Source organism: Protomyctophum parallelum (assembly GCF_964188405.1).
Source record: "Protomyctophum parallelum genome assembly, chromosome: 20".
NCBI classification, from domain to species: Eukaryota; Metazoa; Chordata; class Actinopteri; order Myctophiformes; family Myctophidae; genus Protomyctophum; species Protomyctophum parallelum.
The window spans coordinates 25,433,441-25,454,664 of record NC_139718.1 but is presented as its reverse complement, the minus strand read 5'-3'; the positions used below and the strand labels follow the sequence as shown (position 1 = coordinate 25,454,664).

The following is a 21,224-nucleotide window of genomic DNA, read 5'->3' as shown; positions in this document are numbered from 1 at the left end:
GAAAAGTTAACGTTATGATGACACAATGCTGATCTTTGAGTGCTTATACACGTGTGTGTGTGTGCGTGCATGTGTGCGCGCACACTCACAGCTGGAGGACTATTACTGATTCAACCGCACAGACAAGGTGTACCTGAATGGAGAGACAGCTAATTAATGGCCCTCTCCCTACAGCCCTGTTGCTATAGTGACCGAGCTCATTAGAGGTGGCAGAAGATGCCCGATCATTTTCATCTTTGTGTGTGTGTGTGCGTGTGCGCGCATGCGACCGCACGTGCGTGTGCGCGCACGTGACCGCACGTGCGTGTGCGCGCACGCGACCGCACGTGCGTGCGTGCGTTGGATGTTAATGTCATGTGTGTACACCAATGATAAGAGCTACAGTACTAGAACTGTAGTTATAGTACTAAGATGAGTTGGATGTTAATGTCATGTGTGTACACCAATGATAAGAGCTACAGTACTAGAACTGTAGTTATAGTACTAAGATGAGTTGGATGTTAAAGTCATGTGTGTACACCAATGATAAGAGCTACAGTACTATAACTGGATATAACTGGCTATGACAAATATGCAGCACTACACAAATGCATGCAGCAGAGTCGCACGCAAACACAATACAATGTTTTGGGCCGATCAATGAAACAAAAGTGTTGTACCCTGCCCTTTTTTTCTTCTTTCTAATTATTTGATCGGCCCAAAACATTGTGTTTATTGTCATGATTTGTGACAACAAGAGTTGGCTTTGTCCGAGGCTTACAAGGTCTTTAAATAAATACTTTTTGAAACGTCTATGGGAAAAATGAATGGCGAATTCTCTTCTGGGACTGTCGTCGGAGGCGGGACTGCGACACTCTATTGCACTGTACTTGGTGCACTCTTTTTTTAATTGACTTCGCTTGACGATGTGCTATTTTTTGTGAATAGGGACGCTGGGCTTCAACTGGTCAAGACGGTTTATCATTGTCTAATAGTTAGACAGTGGGCAGGACCATATTGCATTTTTAACAAAAGCCCTTTATGAGTAAAATGACAATATAATCCCTAATTAACACCCACACACACGTCTTACATAAACAAATACAGGCAAGCACTTGCATTCCTCACCCACAGAGATATCTGGACACAGCCAAACACACACGCACACAGTCAGTCAACAGCGGTCAATAACGTCTGATGAGCGGCGCGCGTTGAGCAAAGCAATAGAACCGTGATGAAGGGAAGGGGAGGAAGGTATGAGGAGAAGAAGTAAATCTGTTTCTCATTAGGAGCAGCGTACATTGATCCTCTGTTGCTGTGAGACAGGAGGATATATATGACCTGTCAATACGTGCATGTGCACAGTGGGTGTGTGTGTGTGTGTGTGTGTGTGTGTGTGTGTGTGTGTGCACGTGCTGTTCAATTTGTGCATGTAAAAGAGTGTATTTATGCAGTGTTTTCATATCGGGCGAAAACCAAAATATTTAATAACCAAATATAAAAAAAATCAGGAAATGGAGAAAAATAACCTGTGTTCCAATGAATTAATTCAATGCAGTTATTAATACAGATAAGCTTTTGTTAATACTTTTCATTCGTACAATTTGACTTCACACCACCACAGAGTGCAGTCCCAGAACTGCCCCAAAAAGGCCTCTGCCCAGGGCTCTGGACAGGGCCCCTAGCTGCCCAGGGCTCTGGACAGGGCCCCTAGCTGCCCAGGGCTCTGGACAGGGCCTCTAGCTGCCCAGGGCTCTGGACAGGGCCCCTAGCTGCCCAGGGCTCTGGACAGGGCCCTAGCTGCATGCCCAGGGCTCTGGAAAGGGCCCCTAGCTGCATGCCCAGGGCTCTGGACAGGGCCCTAGCTGCCCAGGGCTCTGGACAGGGCCCTAGCTGCCCAGGGCTCTGGACAGGGCCCCTAGCTGCCCAGGGCTCTGGACAGGGCCCCTAGCTGCATGCCCAGGGCTCTGGACAGGGCCCCTAGCTGCCCAGGGCTCTGGACAGGGCCCTAGCTGCCCAGGGCTCTGGACAGGGCCCTAGCTGCCCAGGGCTCTGGACAGGGCCCCTAGCTGCCCAGGGCCCATGTATGAAGGCTCTGGACAGGGCCCCTAGCTGCCCAGGGCCCATGTATGAAGGCTCTGGACAGGGCCCCTAGCTGCCCAGGGCCCATGTATGAAGGCTCTGGACAGGGCCCCTAGCTGCCCAGGGCCCATGTATGAAGGCTCTGGACAGGGCCCCTAGCTGCCCAGGGCCCATGTATGAAGGCTCTGGACAGGGCCCCTAGCTGCCCAGGGCTCTGGACAGGGCCCCTAGCTGCCCAGGGCTCTGGACAGGGCCCCTAGCTGCCCAGGGCTCTGGACAGGGCCCCTAGCTGCCCAGGGCTCTGGACAGGGCCCCTAGCTGCCCAGGGCTCTGGACAGGGCCCCTAGCCGCCCAGGGCTCTGGACAGGGCCCCTAGCCGCCCAGGGCTCTGGACAGGGCCCCTAGCTGCCCAGGGCCCATGTATGAAGGCTCTGGACAGGGCCCCTAGCTGCCCAGGGCTCTGGACAGGGCCCCTAGCTGCATGCCCAGGGCTCTGGACAGGGCCCCTAGCTGCCCAGGGCTCTGGACAGGGCCCCTAGCTGCATGCCCAGGGCTCTGGACAGGGCCCCTAGCTGCATGCCCAGGGCTCTGGACAGGGCCCCTAGCTGCCCAGGGTCCATGTATGAAGCTGGCCTGTTCTGACATCATTCTGACGGTTGCATAGACAAATGGGCATAAAAGGGACACAGACATAATATCTGGGTGGGGCATGCATTTCCAACTTGCATTGTTCCAAGTAGGCCAGTGCCCAACGGGCACCTGCACTGACGCCGTCGAGGCTCCAACGTGCACCGCCCTAGTGTATTAAATGTATCAGAAACAGCTCAATATAGCAGATCTACAAGCCTGCAACGCATTGCATTGCTCTGTGAGCTGTAGCTATTCTTGCTACATTTGCGTGACACACTTGTATGATAAAGTAGGGCTGCAAGAAAGATATGAGAGAAATACAACAATTTTGTCCACCAGCGACCGTGTGTACTGTGTGTGTTCCGTGTTTCTGTGTTGTGCATGTGTATGTGTGAGTAGCACGCTCAGACATACCTCGTCTGGTTCAATTGCCGACATTGAGGTCTAGACACGTATCCAATCACTCTCAAAAGAAACAAACAAACATGAGGGGTGATTGGAAAACACACACACACACACACACACACACACACACACACACACAATGGCTGCAGAGGCTCAGGGGTAGAGCAGTCAGGTCGATCCCGGGCTCCAGCAGAGTTAGTGTCAAAGTGTCCTTGAGCAAGACTGAACCCCTAATTGCAGGTTGGTGCCTTGCATGGTTTCCTCCACCATTGGTGTGTGAATGGGTGAATTCACTATGTAAAGCGCTATATAAATGACCATTTTACACACACACACACACACACACACACACACACACACACACACACACACACACACACACACACACACACACACACACACACACACACACACACACACACACACACACACACACACACAAATCACAATGGTAGGCAGTTTTCTTTCTTCTAAAGGACTGTTACATTTTAATACTCGCTGGCTATTTTTCTTGATGGTTGCCACCTGCCCCGTGGAGACTGGAGACTGGAGAGTGGACATTATGTTGTCTGAACAATCTGATCACCAAAGCACTGTGGTAGCAGCTGTTGCAGCTACTGCAAATCCTTGAAAATAGTCTTTAAATTGGCCAGGCTCGCAGCTCTCACTGCTTTGATTTAAAGGTCTGTTTCAATAAATGTGCCTCCCCTTCAGCTTACTGAAGGAGCTGGCTCTAAAAGAGGATGGAATGGGCATGTATCAATAATAAGTCATTAGGTCAACTGATATTGATAAAGTACCCCTATTGGTAAGGTTTCTTATCTTATCTCCACTTGTCTTATTGTCACTGTGGGGCAGAAATCTGTTACTTTTCAGGAAATGGACCCAGAGTATTTAGTTAATACTTTTCATTTCTTAAATATTCATATAAAACCTACAGACTTAACCACTTTCAATCTGATGTGCCTTCGAAGCTCACAATGCGTTACATAACTTAATTTGTTAAAAAGATCTGCCTAACGATGATGTCACTGGTGGACGGGTTTCCGAACTGCCCACAGCCCTCCTATGAGACACAGACTGAGTAGAAAAGAATGGTGGTATATTATCATGATTATTATTGAGGACCTATTACATGAAGATGGGTTGAAAAGTGGTGAAGTGGTCCTTTAATTTGTGACACGTCGTTAGCATTTAGATCGACTATTTTCACTACTTTTTGGGGTTAAATATATTCATATTCATATGAATATTGTCACAAATTACATGATACTGATGTCATGCCCAAATGGGTGGGTCTTTGTTAGACTGACGGGGGAAGCAAGCAGGGTACCATGATGGGACAGAGCTGTCTCTGACCCATTCAGTTCCATGATGGGACAGAGCTGTCTCTGACCCATTCAGTTCCATGATGGGACAGAGCTGTCTCTGACCCATTCAGTTCCATGATGGGACAGAGCTGACCCATTCAGTACCATGATGGGACAGAGCTGACCCATTCAGTATCATGATGGGACAGAGCTGTCTCTGACCCATTCAGTTCCATGATGGGACAGAGCTGACCCATTCAGTACCATGATGGGACAGAGCTGACCCATTCAGTACCATGATGGGACATAGCTGACCCATTCAGTACCATGATGGGACAGAGCTGACCCATTCAGTACCATGATGGGACAGAGCTGACCCATTCAGTACCATGATGGGACAGAGCTGACCCATTCAGTACCATGATGGGACAGAGCTGACCCATTCAGTACCATGATGGGACAGAGCTGACCCATTCAGTACCATGATGGGACATGATATACGGATATGCTTCGTAAGGAAGCACCTGTGTTTAAGTCATTTAGTCGTTTTTGTGATCTGCACGGTGTCAGTCAGCTAATTACCCAACCCACAAGAGTGTGTGATTCTACTCAAACTGTCATTGATCTCATTCTGACCTCGGACAAATCCAGAATCTCCAAGAAAGGGGTTATTGTATGTGGGCTCAGTGATCATTTTATGATTTTCTGTACCCGCAAAATACAAAAACTAAAGTATGACTGTCACAAAACAGTCATATCTAGGGACCTCAAAACCTACTCTAGTGAGGCCTTTAACCTTGAACTGGAGAGTCTGGATTGGTCCGATGTGCTCAGGAGCTCACTAGTCGAAGAAGCATGGCTTGGCTTTAAAACCAAATTTACATCAGTACTAAACATCATGGCTCCTTTGAGAACCATCAGGGTCAAAACCCGCTCGGAGCCATGGATGAATTCGGACATACTGACTGCAATGAAAGCCAGAGACAACAAATGCTCTGAACTTCTTAAATGCAAGTCCATGCTAGCCAAGCGCTTCGACAGTAATCTCCAAACCAAACTGTGCAACCTAAAAACCCAGTGTAACAAGCTAAGAAACGGTGTAATTGCCATGACCAAATCTGCCAAATGTAACTTTATCAATGATAAAGCCGAGGAAATCAAAAACAATCCTCGGGAACTCTGGAAGTTACTAAACAACCAACTAGGCTGTGGTCAGAAACTAAAAACCAGGTTTACTAACATAAACATCAAATCGAATAACACCCTCATCACTGACAAGCTTGATGTAGCCAACCACCTGAACATCTTCTTTACAAACATTGCAACAAAGCTGGTTAGCAAACTGCCCTCCCACTCTGGGCGTTTTGGTGTAGAGCACATCAAAGCCTTCTACAAAAACCTTGGTGTTTGTAAAGATGATTTCAAAATGGCAATGGTAACAACCGAGGAGGTACTTAAAAAACTGAGTGCCCTCCAACCCCACAAGGCCACTGGCCATGACAATATCCCCTCCAAATTTCTCAGAGACTCAGCCTTTTCCATAGCTCCAGTCATCACCCACATAGTTAACCTCTCCATCAAACAGGGACAGGTCCCCCAAGATTTTAAACTGGCCAAAGTAACCCCCTTGTACAAAAAAGGGAGTAAATTAGAACCCGGCAACTACCGACCTATTTCTATTCTAAGCTCCATCTCGAAAGTGATGGAAAAAATAGTCTATGAACAGGTTGAAAAGTATCTTGCCACTAATAAATTGCTGTACGAGTTCCAATCTGGTTTCAGAACATCCCACTCCACTGACACATGCCTCCTCTATTTGAGCGACCACATCAAACACAAGGTGGACGCTGGAAAATACTGCGGCATGGTCATGCTGGACCTCCAAAAGGCTTTTGACACCGTGAACCACTCCATACTGGTTAACAAGCTTAAAGCTATTGGTTTTGATAGCACATCAGTGAGCTGGATGCAATCCTACCTGGAGGGGAGAGAACAGATGGTGGAGGTGAATGGAACACTGTCCCCTCCCCTCCCAGTGAGCTGTGGCGTCCCACAAGGAAGCATACTAGGGCCTCTACTGTTCCTAATATATGTTAATGACATGACTTCAGCTTGTGACTGCAACTTGTTCCTGTTCGCAGATGACTCAGCACTGCTGGTCTCGGACAGGAACAAACTGCAGGTTGAAAAGACCCTCAGCTCTGAACTCGGTAGAATCTGCACCTGGCTCGCTGATAACAAACTATCCTTACACCTGGGAAAAACTGAATCCATCCTCTTCGGATCAAATAGTAATCTCAGCAAGGCAGATGGCTTCTTGGTTAGAGTGGGTGACAATATTATCACACGAAAAGATCAAATTACCTACCTAGGTTCCATCCTGGAGGCCAATCTTTCCGGTGATAAGATGGCCACCAACGTAATCAAAAAAGTCAATCAAAGAACAAGATTCCTTTACAGGATCTCCTCACTGGTCAGCAAAAACACCTTGAAGACCTTAACAGGAGCCCTCGTACAAGGTTTCTTTGACTATGCATCCACCTCTTGGTACCACAGCACCTCAAAGGCCCTTAAAACAAGGCTCCAGACCTCCCAAAACAAACTGGTCAGGCTCCTACTTGGCCTCACCCCCCGAACCCACCTCACCCCTGCCCACTTTGACAGGCTGGGATGGCTTAGGGTCGTCGACAGAGTACAGCATCTTGCAATGGGTCTGGTCCACAAGATTCGATACACCACCAAGATACCCATGTACCTGTCTAAATACTTCCTTAATGTAAACGAAGTCCACACCCACAACACCAGAGGGAGTGCAACAAACCATGTACAACCCAGATTCGGCACAAACAAGGGACTAAATTCTTTTCGCTCCTATGCCACCAAAATGTGGAACGCCCTACCAACAGTCATTAAGACATGTGAATCCCTTGACTCCTTCAAAACCGCTCTCAAAGGGCACCTACGGATGGCTGCAATTCGAAACTGGCCTCTGTAAAAATCTGAATCCCCCCCACCCCCCCCACCCCATTTTCCCTCACTGTATATTGTATCTTTTCCCTTCTTTGCTTCCCATATGATGAATTTAGCTACATAGAAATGTCTATTTGTATGTCTCTAAATGTTTGTATGTCTTTAAATGTTTTGATGAATTGAACAATGTGGACCCTGTTGTAAACAAGTGTAATGCTTAATTGGGTCGTCCACTCACAGTTGACAGTCTTTGTATTGAGTTTGTGCTTAAAATGTACTGTAAATTCTACAAACTGTTAATAAATATTTCAATCAATCAAAAAAAACAGAGCTGACCCATTCAGTACCATGATGGGACAGAGCTGACCCATTCAGTATCATGATGGGACAGAGCTGACCCATTCAGTACCATGATGGGACAGAGCTGACCCATTCAGTACCATGATGGGACAGAGCTGTCTCTGACCCATTCCATTCAGTACCATAATGGGACAGAGCTGAGCCATTCCGAGGCCGATTCTACAAATGCAGTGGTTCTTTAGTTTTTATAATAGCCAACGCAAAACTAGAAAATGACACTGATGCTTTCCCAGTTTGAATGGATTAATAGAGCGACCTGGCCGGAATATCGTCCATTAATTGTAATTACATGCAGCTGATCTGCCCCCATTTTTCATCGCTTTCAACCTAGTATCATATTTTGGGCATGTCATTATAGGTGATGGCCTTTTCTGACCTTTTATCCAGTCAATGCTGTTACACAAAATACAAATGGTGCTTTTGCAAATGGATCCCTAATACAGTGGCAGCCATCTTACACAACACCTGCCTTGCCTCTGGCCTCCTTTAATGTTGTAGCAGACACTGCAGGCTACTTTTTCAAGTCCAGCAGTGTTTACTGTGCATAGACCCAAAATGGTGTGCACCAACTGCTCTGCCTTTGTTATCTCAGCAGTCTAACGATTTGTCTCTGTCCACCCGCTGCCACATGCAGTCCCTGTGCCGCCCTCCAGACACAGACAATAATACAACATACATTTTGCTGTTACATGCAGCATGCGTAGTGGGACTCATGGCTACATCATAACAAATCTAGCTGCAGAACTATTGAACAGACAGGCAATCATTTTGAACTTCTTTCATGGGAATTCCTTAAAAGAGTCATCGAGCCAAGTTATGGAGCCTACTAGTTAAAGAGCTGCTGGCAAACACAATTTGCATGTACACGGTATGCCATAAGTATTTCACTCGCTTTAAAAAATGTGGATCCTCTTCTTTACAACTGAAACGGCAAGTTGAGCCAGATGTCACACAGACAACACATTAACCACCTACTATACACATGCAGGCACTGACGTCAATAAGAGTAAACAAACACCATCCATTAATTTGCCCTGCTGGAGTCTTGTCTAAAATCAATAATTGAACCCCCGACCCTTCACCCCCCCTCCCCCCCAAATATCATCATCATCATCACTATCATTGATGCCACATAAGCTAGTTTGCCAGTGCCTCCACTCCACTGCCTAATCAGCCGTGGCTAAGCCAACGTCTGTCTGAATTACACAATGAATCACCTGATTGAGCTCCCGTTGCCTTTACGAGCTGCCGTGTCTTAATAAAATAAAGTGCCCTCACTGATTCAGTCAAAACCAACCTGGCACAGACAAAAGAGGAAGTATAGCTAAGTCATCATCGTAGGAGAACACCTTAGTCAGGGGAAATTATCTCTGCTGATGGACTCTGTATCCCTCTGCCTTTCTCTCCATAGCCATGTCTTACTTTTTTGTGGGTCTCCATTCTCCATTCACCATTCTCCAACTCTCTTGGCTAAACACCTCTCTGTCTCTCCATCTCTCTGTGTGTCTCATTCTGGCTAGGTCTGTCTATCTTTCTTTCCAGTGTCTAGTCTGGGACAAGTGTCCTGTTGTTAATGGGCATATGGACCAGGGCGAAAACAAACTAGACTGGTTGGACGTCTGAAAGCTTTGACAAGACTTGTCTCTCTCTGTCTGCTTCCTACTGTGAAGAGGCACTACTGTTATGTCTGTCTGTTTGCCCTCTTGACGTCTTAAAATAAGCCAGGGCTTCTGACCGTCGAGCTGCCAATCAATCTGCATTTGTGCAGTAAGTCTGTCCACAGTCCACTGTCTCATCTTAGTGTTTTTAATCAGTGAACAGGAGGGGAGAGACAGGAAGAATGGAGCAAAATTGGAAGCTATACTGCTGTTGCTGTCTCAAAGCAGGAGCATCAACACATCTCTGGGGAAGGTTACATAACCGTGAGGGAGGGAGGGAGGGAGGGAGAGAGAGAGAGAGAGAGAGAGAGAGAGAGAGAGAGAGAGAGAGAGACGAAGAGACAGGGAATCTGTGCCTAAGCATTGGCTCACTTGGGTGACACAGTTCCGCTCCACCGCTTGGCAGGGTGGAGATTTATGACCACCGGGGCAGGCCCCTGTGCCAGCCTCCATGCACACTCACACACCAGGCCCTGGTACAGGCGTCTAACATAACATCCAGACAATAGTCTTCTCTGATATAGAAAAAAGTAAATGCATTTAGCTCACTCATAGGCGGAAGCAGAAGCACGTGAGTGGAATTAATTCACTCTTGGCAGGCTTTAGTGACATGTTTTTACTTTCAAATATAGTTGATCTACTTAAAGAGGTCCTAGAAAAGAGATCATTTCAAACTTTGTGATGTCTTAAGCCCCGTTCAGACCTAAAGAAGCTGGAAAAAAAGCAAAACAAAACTCATTTCGACGCAGCTTTTTTTTGAGAAAGTGGGCGTGTACAAGGTACCTGTCGATCAAGCTGCCTGGACTGGCTTTGAGACAGAAAGAAAACAGACAGTTTGAGCAGATGCGCATTTGAAAGTCTAAAATGTAAAATAGCGACTGTAGAGGAGAAATAATTATATATTTAGTTACATCATAACCTATTTATCGATGAATACAAACTTGTTTGTAAATAACCGAACGGACCGGATCTCAATCCTCCCCCGTCTTCAGTGCTCATCTCCCCCCCACTCCGCTCTCCTCTCCCCCTCTCGAGCGAAACCCTCCGGGCATTTTTTTAAATAGCCGCTCTGTATGTAATGTTAATGTTGATTTAGCAAGAGCATACCGTAGAAATACAATCAGGACAGGACAGGTCGGATCAGGGATGTCCACATGCATATCATACAACTGATATAAAGGCTATTAATTATTGATCTCTCTCACGCACACACACACACACACACACACACACACACACACACACACGCGAGGTGCACACACGTGACGTTAGTTCTTTGTCTATAGATTTGTCTATAAATATATCTGCTAATTTATAAACCGTGTGTGTGTTTAGTCCACGGTCAGAGTCAGCTACGGGGTTCAGTTGTTCACCTCTGCGGTCGGTGGGAACCGGGAGGGGGTAATTTCTGCAGGGGCACTGAGAGAGAACTGGCTCGCAAGTGATCCCCGTGTCGTCGACTCGTCAGCTCCTCCACGGTGCTCACTGCTCCACCACCCCTCCCTCCCCATTAGCGCAGGTTTGCTTTTTATTTAGCAGATGATGTGAAACTTGGGCCACTATAGTAGCCTAGTAGGCATACTTTTATTACTCCATAAATAATCAATATCACACACACACACACACACACACACACACACACACACACACACACACACACACACACACACACACACAGGGATTGTGTTCTATCTATCTATAAATATAGGCTATCTACTGTCTTTCAACTTTTGCTATGAGGTTCATCGATAGGCCTACATGAACGCAATAAACCAATTGAAATGATTCCGTCAAAAAAATATTATCTATGCGATTGGTTTATCGATTCAGAACGCAGCAAACCAATCACAAAACACGGGCAACATATTGCATAAATAGAGGGGGTACATACAACTGATATAAAGGCTATTAATTATTTTTTAAAGGTGACGGTGCAAAAGTTTCAACAATCAACATACAAGAATAAGAATGCAGTACTTCTCCCCAGAAACCGTGCCAATCCACTGGGATAGAACTGGCTCGCGACGGAACACGGAACACAACCTGTTTTCACCGCTTCGACAACTTGTTTCTCATATAAACTTTCATTTCTTTTTTTTTTTTTTTTTTAGATATTTTTTTTGCGGCTTACGCCTTTTATTGATTTTTTAAGGGACAGATAGTAGGCTGACAGGAAACGGGAGAGAGATGGGGGGATGACATGCGGTAAAGGCCGTGTCGGGTTCGGGAGTCGAACCCGCGGCACACCGCGACTGGATCACCAGTCCGGTGCCCAGACCGTTACGCTACGGCCTGGGCCTAAACTTTCATTTCTATCGATAAATATGCTATGGTCTTGCCAAATATCCATTCATATTTCATATACAGCCCATATTTAAAAGGTATTTTTTTTATGCGGAGAATCGGGCCGGACAGCTCTAAGCTAAAAGCTTCAGCTTTTAAAAGCTTCAGCTTTTAAAACTAGCTGAACTAGCTGAACTAGCTTCAGCTTTTAAAAGCTGCTTTAAAGTTAAGTTTTGGGGGAAAAAAAAAAAAAACGCAAAATAAAAAAAGCTGTTCATTCCAAGCTTCAAAACGCAAAAGCTGCTCTGCATAGAGATAACATGGGACCACGAAGCTAAAGCAGAAGCTAGCTTCTTTGGTGTGAATGGAGCTTTTTTAGACTCAGTTTCAGACTGGTTGGTACTGTCTGATTCCCTGGTTGACTGGACAGTGAGGACACATTACTGACTGGTTGCCTGGCTGAGTCACTGGGTGCATGGTGGCCGGGCCAGTTGCATCACTACTAGCAAGCGTAATAAATTAGATTAGGAATGTAGTTCTTAAAAAGTATAAATAAATGGCAGGATAACTGGATATCTGCACGATGAGTGTGTTAACTGGCTCTGATTCTCCAATAACCTGACTCCTTTGATATCTTTCTATCACGTTTAGTGTTTCCGAGGCTGATGCACATTGGGTTTGAGTTTAGATTTTGATGTACAACTGAGGCATCCCTCCTCATGGTTAACTGGAGCCATGTGTTCAGAATCCCTGTCTCAGCTACTCTCATGAGGGCACTTTTAGATGGAAGGTATGAACACGACGCTGTCACGAACCTTAGTTATCGGTTTGGTTGGCTGATGTGAGGTGGCTGACTCGGTTCATGGATGGATGACTGACTGGAGCATTGTCTACCTACCTGCAGGCTAACTGTCAGGCTTGCTGACATCCTTCCTTCCTTGCTGATAGGATGACGTTTAAAGGGATTCATGTTTTAGGTTTTCTGAGCTCAATTGCACCCAAAATACTGAACTTTTTAACATTCAGTAGATTTTCTGTGGTCTGGAGTTTTCTGGCTCAAACAAGTGCTCTCATTTTCCTGCTGACTGTGATGTCACAGCCTGCAAATCCCATATGACAATGGGATATACCAGCAGATGTCACTGTTTTCACTGTTTGCCTGTTTTCATTGCAGCTCAAAAGGCTTCACAGACACAGACGGCTGTAATTGAGGTCATAAAACCTAAAATAAAAACAAAAAATAAAAATAAATAAAAATGAATGTCATGAAACCTTTAAATCATACTGGCCTATTGCAGATTTGAGGGATACAAAAGATTGGGGCTAATGTCTTGTTTTGTCTTTCCTACATTTTGCTAGGAGTGAGGTACTATAACCATTTACCAGCCACATGCATTGCACTGCTGAATGATTGCAAAGTTGGACTATAAAGCATAAAACACAGTGGGCTTTCTTTAAAGATTGAAGTTACATCATTTAGACCAGGCCTAATATCAATCTTACAAACTGGTTGCTGGAGTGTTTACACACTTCATAAAGAGAGAGACACAGGCATGAAGGAAGCATGAGTTCAAGTCTGTTGCTCTCCCCATGTCCGCCATATATGGGGACTAGGTTGGTGGAGGGTGTGTAGCGCCCAGGATCACATTAGAGAATTGACACAGGGGTGAAAAATGGGCTACAAAATCGTGGGATAAAAATGTAGAAAAGAAAAAGAGAGAGACACATTATCTCAGCAGTTGACGGCCTCACTGTCTAGCCACATCCCTCAAACACCGTGAAATATGGCTAATAATGGACATGGGCTGTTTTGCCAACGGTTGCTGTACAAAAAATATATATAAAATAAAAGTGTCGTGGCCACAATGTTGTCTCAATCAATCGCCACTGATTGTCCATCTACTTCAGAATTCACCCATGTATCACAGCCTTAAAAACCCCTATCTACACAACCTTTAGTACCAGACGCGTCTAAATGGTTTGTGTCTATCTGTGATGTGTTTAGGCTGTCTTGGGGGGAAATACTCTTCTCACTGTTGACTCTCTTAGTATCTTCTCTCTCTCCTCCTCTTCTCTTTATTTTCACCATTACTACCCTTCTTCGGTTTAGAGATAGCCAAGACAAGAGAGACTGTCAACAGTCTGTGAAGTAGTTACTGGGTTGTGATGCTTTGCAGACAGCAGCTGGCTTTTCATTGATTCTATAGCTTCACTTGTCTCCTCCCCATCCACCGCTTACATACAGCATTCTCACTTCTGTTCAGTCTTTCAGTCCATTTCTTCTTTCTGCAACTCTCTGGCCTTGAAATTATTCACCATGGAAACCACATGATCAAAACCACAATATATACTTATACACTTAATACAGTAAACATGTAATTGCATTTTCAGGTCGGGATAGCAATTTCATCCAATCAGTAGAGAGAACTCACACTGGATACAGGAAAGATTAACAAGTGAAATTGGAAGTGATGATACAAAGAAGTGAGCAGACAAAATTGACTGAAACTGCCTGGCTGAAATTGGAAAACCACCTGAGACCCCCCAGAACATACACTTCACCTATAGAGCACCGAAGTCTGACGTCAATATTGGTAGAGGGCGCTAAATCCACTGGTTCATGTACTTTTTATTTGCATTGTAATCCCCGTAGGGGGATTTCAGATCGCCTCATATAAGAACTGTGTTTGAAAAAATCATCCATGCCGCTTCACTCATATGGATATGAAGAATCAACTGACGCTCAATCAATAACTGACGCTATTGTTACTGCTGCTGAATTAGTTTCATTTTCGCTAGAAACAGACTACTGTACATGAAATATGAGTGACTGACTGTCGTAAACGATACAGACACACCTCCCCGACAATTTCGCAGAGACAGTTGTTGGACCAAAATTCTTATATGAGACGATTTTAAGAGGACCCCATGTTATTCCATAGAGAAATTACTTCCGTGAACCAGCGAGTGCTATCAGGACTTTGGCGCTCTATACTATCCGAATATAGAACTAAACATTTAGTTTTAAGAATATGACTTACCCAACCTTTAATACTATTAATACAGGTAAAACGTTACACTCCAAATATATGACCCTGCCACCTCATACTGCACGGCACGTACACTTGACTTGTACTCTGCCAGAAAGATCCAATCACACCATGAGAGGCCAGAGAAAGAGATACTCCAGGCAGAGTATGTGCAGTAGCAGCTTAGATAAACCTATCTTTATAGTGTACCTGGAGGTCCTGGAAGCACATGCACACTCACACATTCATAATAGAGATTAGATTATATTGAAATGATAATGAAGCTCCCCTCCACCACAGCGCACGCACACACACACACACACACACACACACACACACACACACACACACACACAAAACACACACACACACACACACACACACACACACACACACACACACACACACACACACACACACACACACACACACACAAAAGCCCTCCAGTCATTTCCTCTCTATGGTTCCACTCTGACTCACCTCTCCACCCTCTCTCTCTGTATCTGTTTGTATGTGATCCTCCCTCCCACCCCTCTCTCTCTCTCTCTCTCTCTCCCCCTCACACTCATGCTGCTTCTCATCCTGTTTTCCTCTATCTCTTTCTCCCACATCCTCTCTTTCCCTACTCGATCTCTTGTCTCTCTTTGTGCAGCTGTTGGCCCAATGAGCCAATGAGAAAAAGGGTGTGTGCTGTTGACATAGATAAAGATCATAATTGTGTGTGCGTGCCTCTGTGCGTTGTGCATGTGTGCGTGTGTGTGTTTTGCTGATTATATTAGTCTGACTCTTTATACGCAGGCAGGTTGACTGACGTCAGTGCAGACAGAGAGTATACGTGGAGAGAAGTTAATGTCACATGTACCCCACCACCCCACCATTGAACTGTGTGTGTGTGTGTGTGTGTGTGTGCGTGCGTGCGTGCGTGCGTGCGTGCGTGCGTGCGTGCGTGCGTGTGTGTGAGCGTGCGTGCGTGCGAGTTCGTTCAGTATGAATTAAGTGTAGCTCATGACACCAGCTGAACACATGCAGGCCGCGATGTGAGTAATCATCCCACACAGTTTGGGGTCACTCACATACAAACGGCACACACATTCAAACACACACACTTAGCCCTGAAATGTTATAAATATTTGGTCTGATCCGAGTTAGCCCTCTGTCTGTCTGTCTGTCTGTCCATCTATCTCCTTCTTTCACTGTGAACTGGTGACTGGTTGGTGACAGATGTTGTAGTATATCTGTGGGGTCAAAGTGCTCTTGAGCTCTGAGCATGATGCAGACATTGAGGATATGTGAAAGTCTGTATCTAGAAGACATACGTATATAGAAAGACCGGTTGAGCTTGCAAACTGGCAAATATATCGCTGGGCAATTATGTTGTGACATGATGATGAGACTGACTTATTGTCTGGCATTTTGAAAGAAAAATAATCTATTGATATTATAATCACAATACGATATCAAAGTCACAATATCGATATTGAGGTATCCATGTTGTCCATATTGCCTTATATAGTCCACAACACATTATTCGTCTCTATCACCATTGTCATCTTTTATTCTCGTTCTCCTTCTTTCTTTATCTGAACTCACAGAGTGTATAAATGGAACCAAGGGGATCTGTAAGGGTCCAGGATTTTACTGTTCGGTCTTCGGTCTTCTTCTCCTTGCTCTTCACCTTCTCATGTTCGTCTTTGAAAATATCGACACCCATTGTTCTGCGTTAATGTCTCCATATTGATTCTAGTCGGTCCCAGCTCTCTTCAATGTCTGTGGAGTGGACACATAAGCCTCCGTGCTAATTGAATTAGGTCAGTTTTTATGCTCTCAGAGTTAAATTAGCACTGAGGATTTGACTGTGGGGGCTGATATGAATGTGCCATTTGGCATTCATTTTGAGACAAAGAAAAGTGTTTGCCCTAGCTTCACGTAACTTTTCTTTTAAGTAGTGGCTGAAAAGGGGGAGTTGTTTTTCATGTCATGGCTGTATTGTAACCTCCATTTATTAGGGCTGTCACAATTATTACTGTACATAATCTCCTGATTGCAATTATTTGTCATAAACGCAATTGTTTTGCATAATCATCCATTGTTTCCATGGTGAACAATATTCATACATTTTGATTTTTTTTTTAAATGTAGTGTCGCGATGCGAGCTTGTAGATTGGCTATTTCCACTATTTTAAAGATTTTTGAAAGTAACAATGCAGTGCAATTTTTGATAGAAATGTAATTTTTAATTGTATGTTCCAATGTTTCAATTTCGGAAAGGTAAACTAAATTGTTAATAGCAATACAGTATACTGCAATTAATTGTCAAGTAAAATATCCTGATCGTGACAGCCCTATACCTCCGTTAAGCGATACAACAACTCCTTCACAAAGGCCTGGCTGCAGTTTTTGTCATTTCTGTTTGTTTGGTATTTGCAAACAGCTAATGGGGAAATTGGAAGAGGTCCAGATTTAATGGTGAAATTGGAGCACACAGGGACAAAATGAACAAAGAGTTTACACAGAAAGTACCATAAATTTGTTTGGAGAAAAACACACACGCCAACAGCATCCTGACCCTCACTTAAACAATGCCACAATAGATGATGCAGTCGTTTAAAAGTAAAGGCCTTTTGTCAAACAGAATCAAGCTATCCACTGTCTAGTATACAGGCAGCTATCTAAGAAGATTAGATCTCACACTATTGTCAAAATGTGGAAGACCATTTTCAGGGAAAGCTCTCAAAGTAGACTGAATTAAAAGGGCATCTTAAACAGTGGACATAATATATACACTCTTGTCTTGAGTATTGATTACGGTCATGTTTCAGAGCTGTAGCCAGTGTTGTTTTCAGCACAAGTTAATGCAGAGATAGACAGTGGTATGAGAGAGAAAGAAGAAAGACAATTAATTAAATTAAAGGGATAAAGAGCCCTTATGGTAGAGTGGTAGAGAGAGAGAGAGAGAGAGAGAGAGAGAGAGAGAGAGAGAGAGAGAGAGAGAGATATCTAGTCATGGCATTAGGGATTAGCCCAGATCCAATGCTTGGAGCATTCTGTGAGAGTGCTCACTGCTCATGCTTAGTTACACAAACACACACACACATATTACTTTCTCACTGTTTTCATTCATCTGTGAGCTGTATGAGGAGAGAGAGAGAGAGAGAGAGAGAGAGAGAGAGAGAGAGAGAGAGAGAGAGAGAGAGAGAGAGAGAGAGAGAGAGAGAGAGAGAGAGAGAGAGAGAGAGAGAGAGAGATCCACATGTAGGCTAAAGGGAGACTGATGAAACCACATCCCTGAATAATTGAAATTGGTGTTGTTATTTTGTCACAAATCAGAAGGCATGACATAATTATAGGATCAGTATACATAGATAGATTAGGCTATATGGCTATGCTATCATTCAGGGCACATAGCATAGGAGCATAATAGCACCAGCCAGGTACCAGGGTTGGAAACTCATCTCATCTCATAGCATCACACTCTCCTCTCCTCGCATGAGCACAAAGACAATAGAAGCATCACAGGTTCAAAATCCCTTTCTCTCACTCACACTCTCACAGTGTCTCTCACAAACACGACACGCGCGCGCGTGCGCGCACAAGTCATTTCTTATCATAATATCAGCAGCATTTCTGCCGCAGACTCACCAACTACTTAGTGAAAACGTCCCACCCTTTACCGGTTTCCGAGTCGGGTTAGCCGCGCCTCCCTCTCTCTCTCTCTCCTCTCGAAAACCTCCAGCGAGAGTCGGTAGGCTATACAGCCTACTATACCGCAACTATCCGGTCCGGTGGGACAAGCGACGACCGCCCCGAGCACTCCCTATCTGGAATAGCCTGCCCTACCCACTGAGCAGGTGAGCTCCACGAAGGAAACATCCCTAAAAAAAGTGTCCGTGTACGTAGGCTACTCCAGTCATCAAACACAACGTCTTTGAAGGATGAAACGATAAATATGCATCATATCGCCGAGGAACCGCAAAGACAGACAGGGAGACTATATCTCAAGAGATAGGTTACGGATAGGCCTAGAGATAGGGGAATAGAGGGGAAAACCGCACTCACTTTGACCCGGGTGGTTAAAGGATGCCCATGTCGGATGGATGCTGCAGTCAGTCAGCAGCAGCAGCAGCAGCAGCATCTCTCTGGGCTGCTCGGCGCGGTACGGAGGGGGCGGCGGGCTGTGGGCTGATGATGTAAAAAGCCTTAAATCATTCAGAAGTCCGCTGCACACCACGTGACCGCCCTCACTGTCTATTATTTATCCGGTATGCTTCCTGGTTCCCCCCGCCTCCCCTCCTCGTCTGCTTTACTGACCGACCGACCGACGACTAGACAGTTTAAAATGAAGGTCTGTGATACAGTAACCCCAAGTCCCCAACACTGACACCTCGTGTCGGTCGCTTGAGGTTACCGTTGTGTGTGTGCGTGTGTGTGTGTGTGCGTGCGTGCGTGTGTGTGTGTGTGTGTGTGTGTGTGTGTGTGTGTGTGTGTGTGTGTGTGTGCGTATGTTATCTCTCTGGTGGTATGTTATCTCTCTGGTAGGTTAGAAAACTAACCAGAGGTCTGATGAGTTGACAGACCACAGGCTATTATCTTTAACACGTTAAACACAACGTTTTAAGGACCACCTCACCCATTTCCAAACCACCTTCACAATAATTGGTTATGCACGTGACATCATCATACCCGGAAGTTATGCGGAACACCTACTAACGCGTCCTTCGAAAGCCTACAGCTGGTTGTGGCCAGTAGCCACTTTGAGTGGCAATCGGGGAAAACGACCTCGCCAGAACATTATTTGCTATTCTCTGCCTATCGGGTCGCAACTTCAATGGCCCCGAGTCGGCTAAGAGAACTTTGCAACGTTCAACACTGCAACTTGCTCGCTTTGGCTCACTCGGTGGTGTCTCATGTAGCTCAAGTTCGCTTGAGACGGCGGGCCTCCGTTGCGGTCTATAGTCCATAGAGTAATATATTTAGGTCTAGTCTGCAGTTGTTGGAGGCGAGAGGCAGAGAGGGACTTCTGCGTTGGCCACAGATGCGCGGTGTACTTTCAGGCCTTGACAGCCTATACATCAAAACAGATAAGTCCTATCTGATTGCATTGACGTTAAAAAAAATGAAACTCACTTTGCCACTCACTTTATGCATATACTCTCTATAGAGCATAGCAGTGGGCGTGGTTTTCTGGACCCACTGAAATCTCTCCAATTCATTTTTCAGATCTACAAAAATATTTACTGGTATATAAATTATTCTAAGCCTATAGAATCAAGCCATCCAGGATCCTGGTGAATCATGACCATAAGACCTTTGATTCTGTGAAAAAAATAAAGTAAAGAAAAAAATTACCATTTATTTATTCCTAGGCTATGATATAGCTACATTTATAAATAGGCCTACCATTTTTTCACAGAATCTAAGGTTTTATGGTAATGATTCACCAGGATCCTGGATGGATGGATTTTGTAAATCGCATTGGGAATAATGAATGGCCGGTCCAGAAAACCATGCCCACTGCTACGCTCTATAGAATGGTGCCATTTCTACTGTGTCTCAGAGGAGGGCTGGTGGAAGTATTTAAAACCTTTTTTTTTTTTTAATGTTTTTTATGGAGGGACAGACAGTAGGCTGACAGGAAATGGGGGGAAGACATGCAGTAAAGGCCGTCGGGATCGGGAGTCAAGCCCGCGGCACACTGCCAGACTGGATTGCCAGCCAAGGTGCCTGGACCACTGAGCCATGGCCCAGGCCTTTAAAACCTTTTTGATGATTATGGCTCATGAAAATCAAAAAATCCTATCTCAACAAATTAGAATATTTTACGCAGACGACTGAAAAAATGATGAGAAATGTCGACCATCTGAAAAGTATATTAATGTATGCAGTCAATACTTGGTCTGGGCTACTTTTGAACAAATTATTTCATCAATGTGGCGTGACATGTTGAGGTGTTATGGAAGCCCAGGTTTGCTTTGATAACAGCCGTGAATGCATTTGTATTGTTGATTCTCATGTCTCACACCTTCCTCTTCTTGACAACCTAGATTCTCTGTGGGATTCAGGTCAGGCCAGTTACTAGTTTTGGCACTGTGGGCATGGGGTGCCAAATCGGGCTGGAAAGGAAAATTGGCATATCCATGAAGCTTGTCAACATACTGAAGCACAATGTACTCTAAAAAGATGGCTGTGAACCAGTGTTAAGTTTTCACTGTCAGTGGATCAACACCAGAAAATAACATGGCCAGAGTCTCAACACAACCATCTATTATGATATTTTGTGTGTGCCTTCGTACATGTATTTAAGCTTTATGTTGATGCTGATCTTCCTTTTCAGGCAGCACTTGGCACCTGCCCACAGAGCCAAAACTAGGGTACTAGTAATTTGTGTACTGACCATGGTATTACTGTGCTTAACTGACCATCCAACTGGCCTGACCTGAACCCCACAGAGAATCTAGGTTGTATTGTCAAGAGGAAGGTGAGACATGAGACTCAACAATACAAATTCATTTACGGCTGTT

At 45.0% G+C, this 21,224-nt stretch overlaps 1 protein-coding gene across 1 annotated transcript in view; it reads right to left on the bottom strand.

Moving 5' to 3' along the window:
* slc7a14a (solute carrier family 7 member 14a) overlaps nt 1–18,866 on the bottom strand; it is a gene marked incomplete at its 3' end in the record, with an annotated part of 33,256 nt that extends 14,390 nt beyond the window's left edge. The window contains exon 1 of the mRNA XM_083791663.1: nt 18,763–18,866. The remainder of the gene's footprint in view (nt 1–18,762) is intronic.
* Between the last annotated feature and the right edge of the window lie 2,358 nt (nt 18,867–21,224).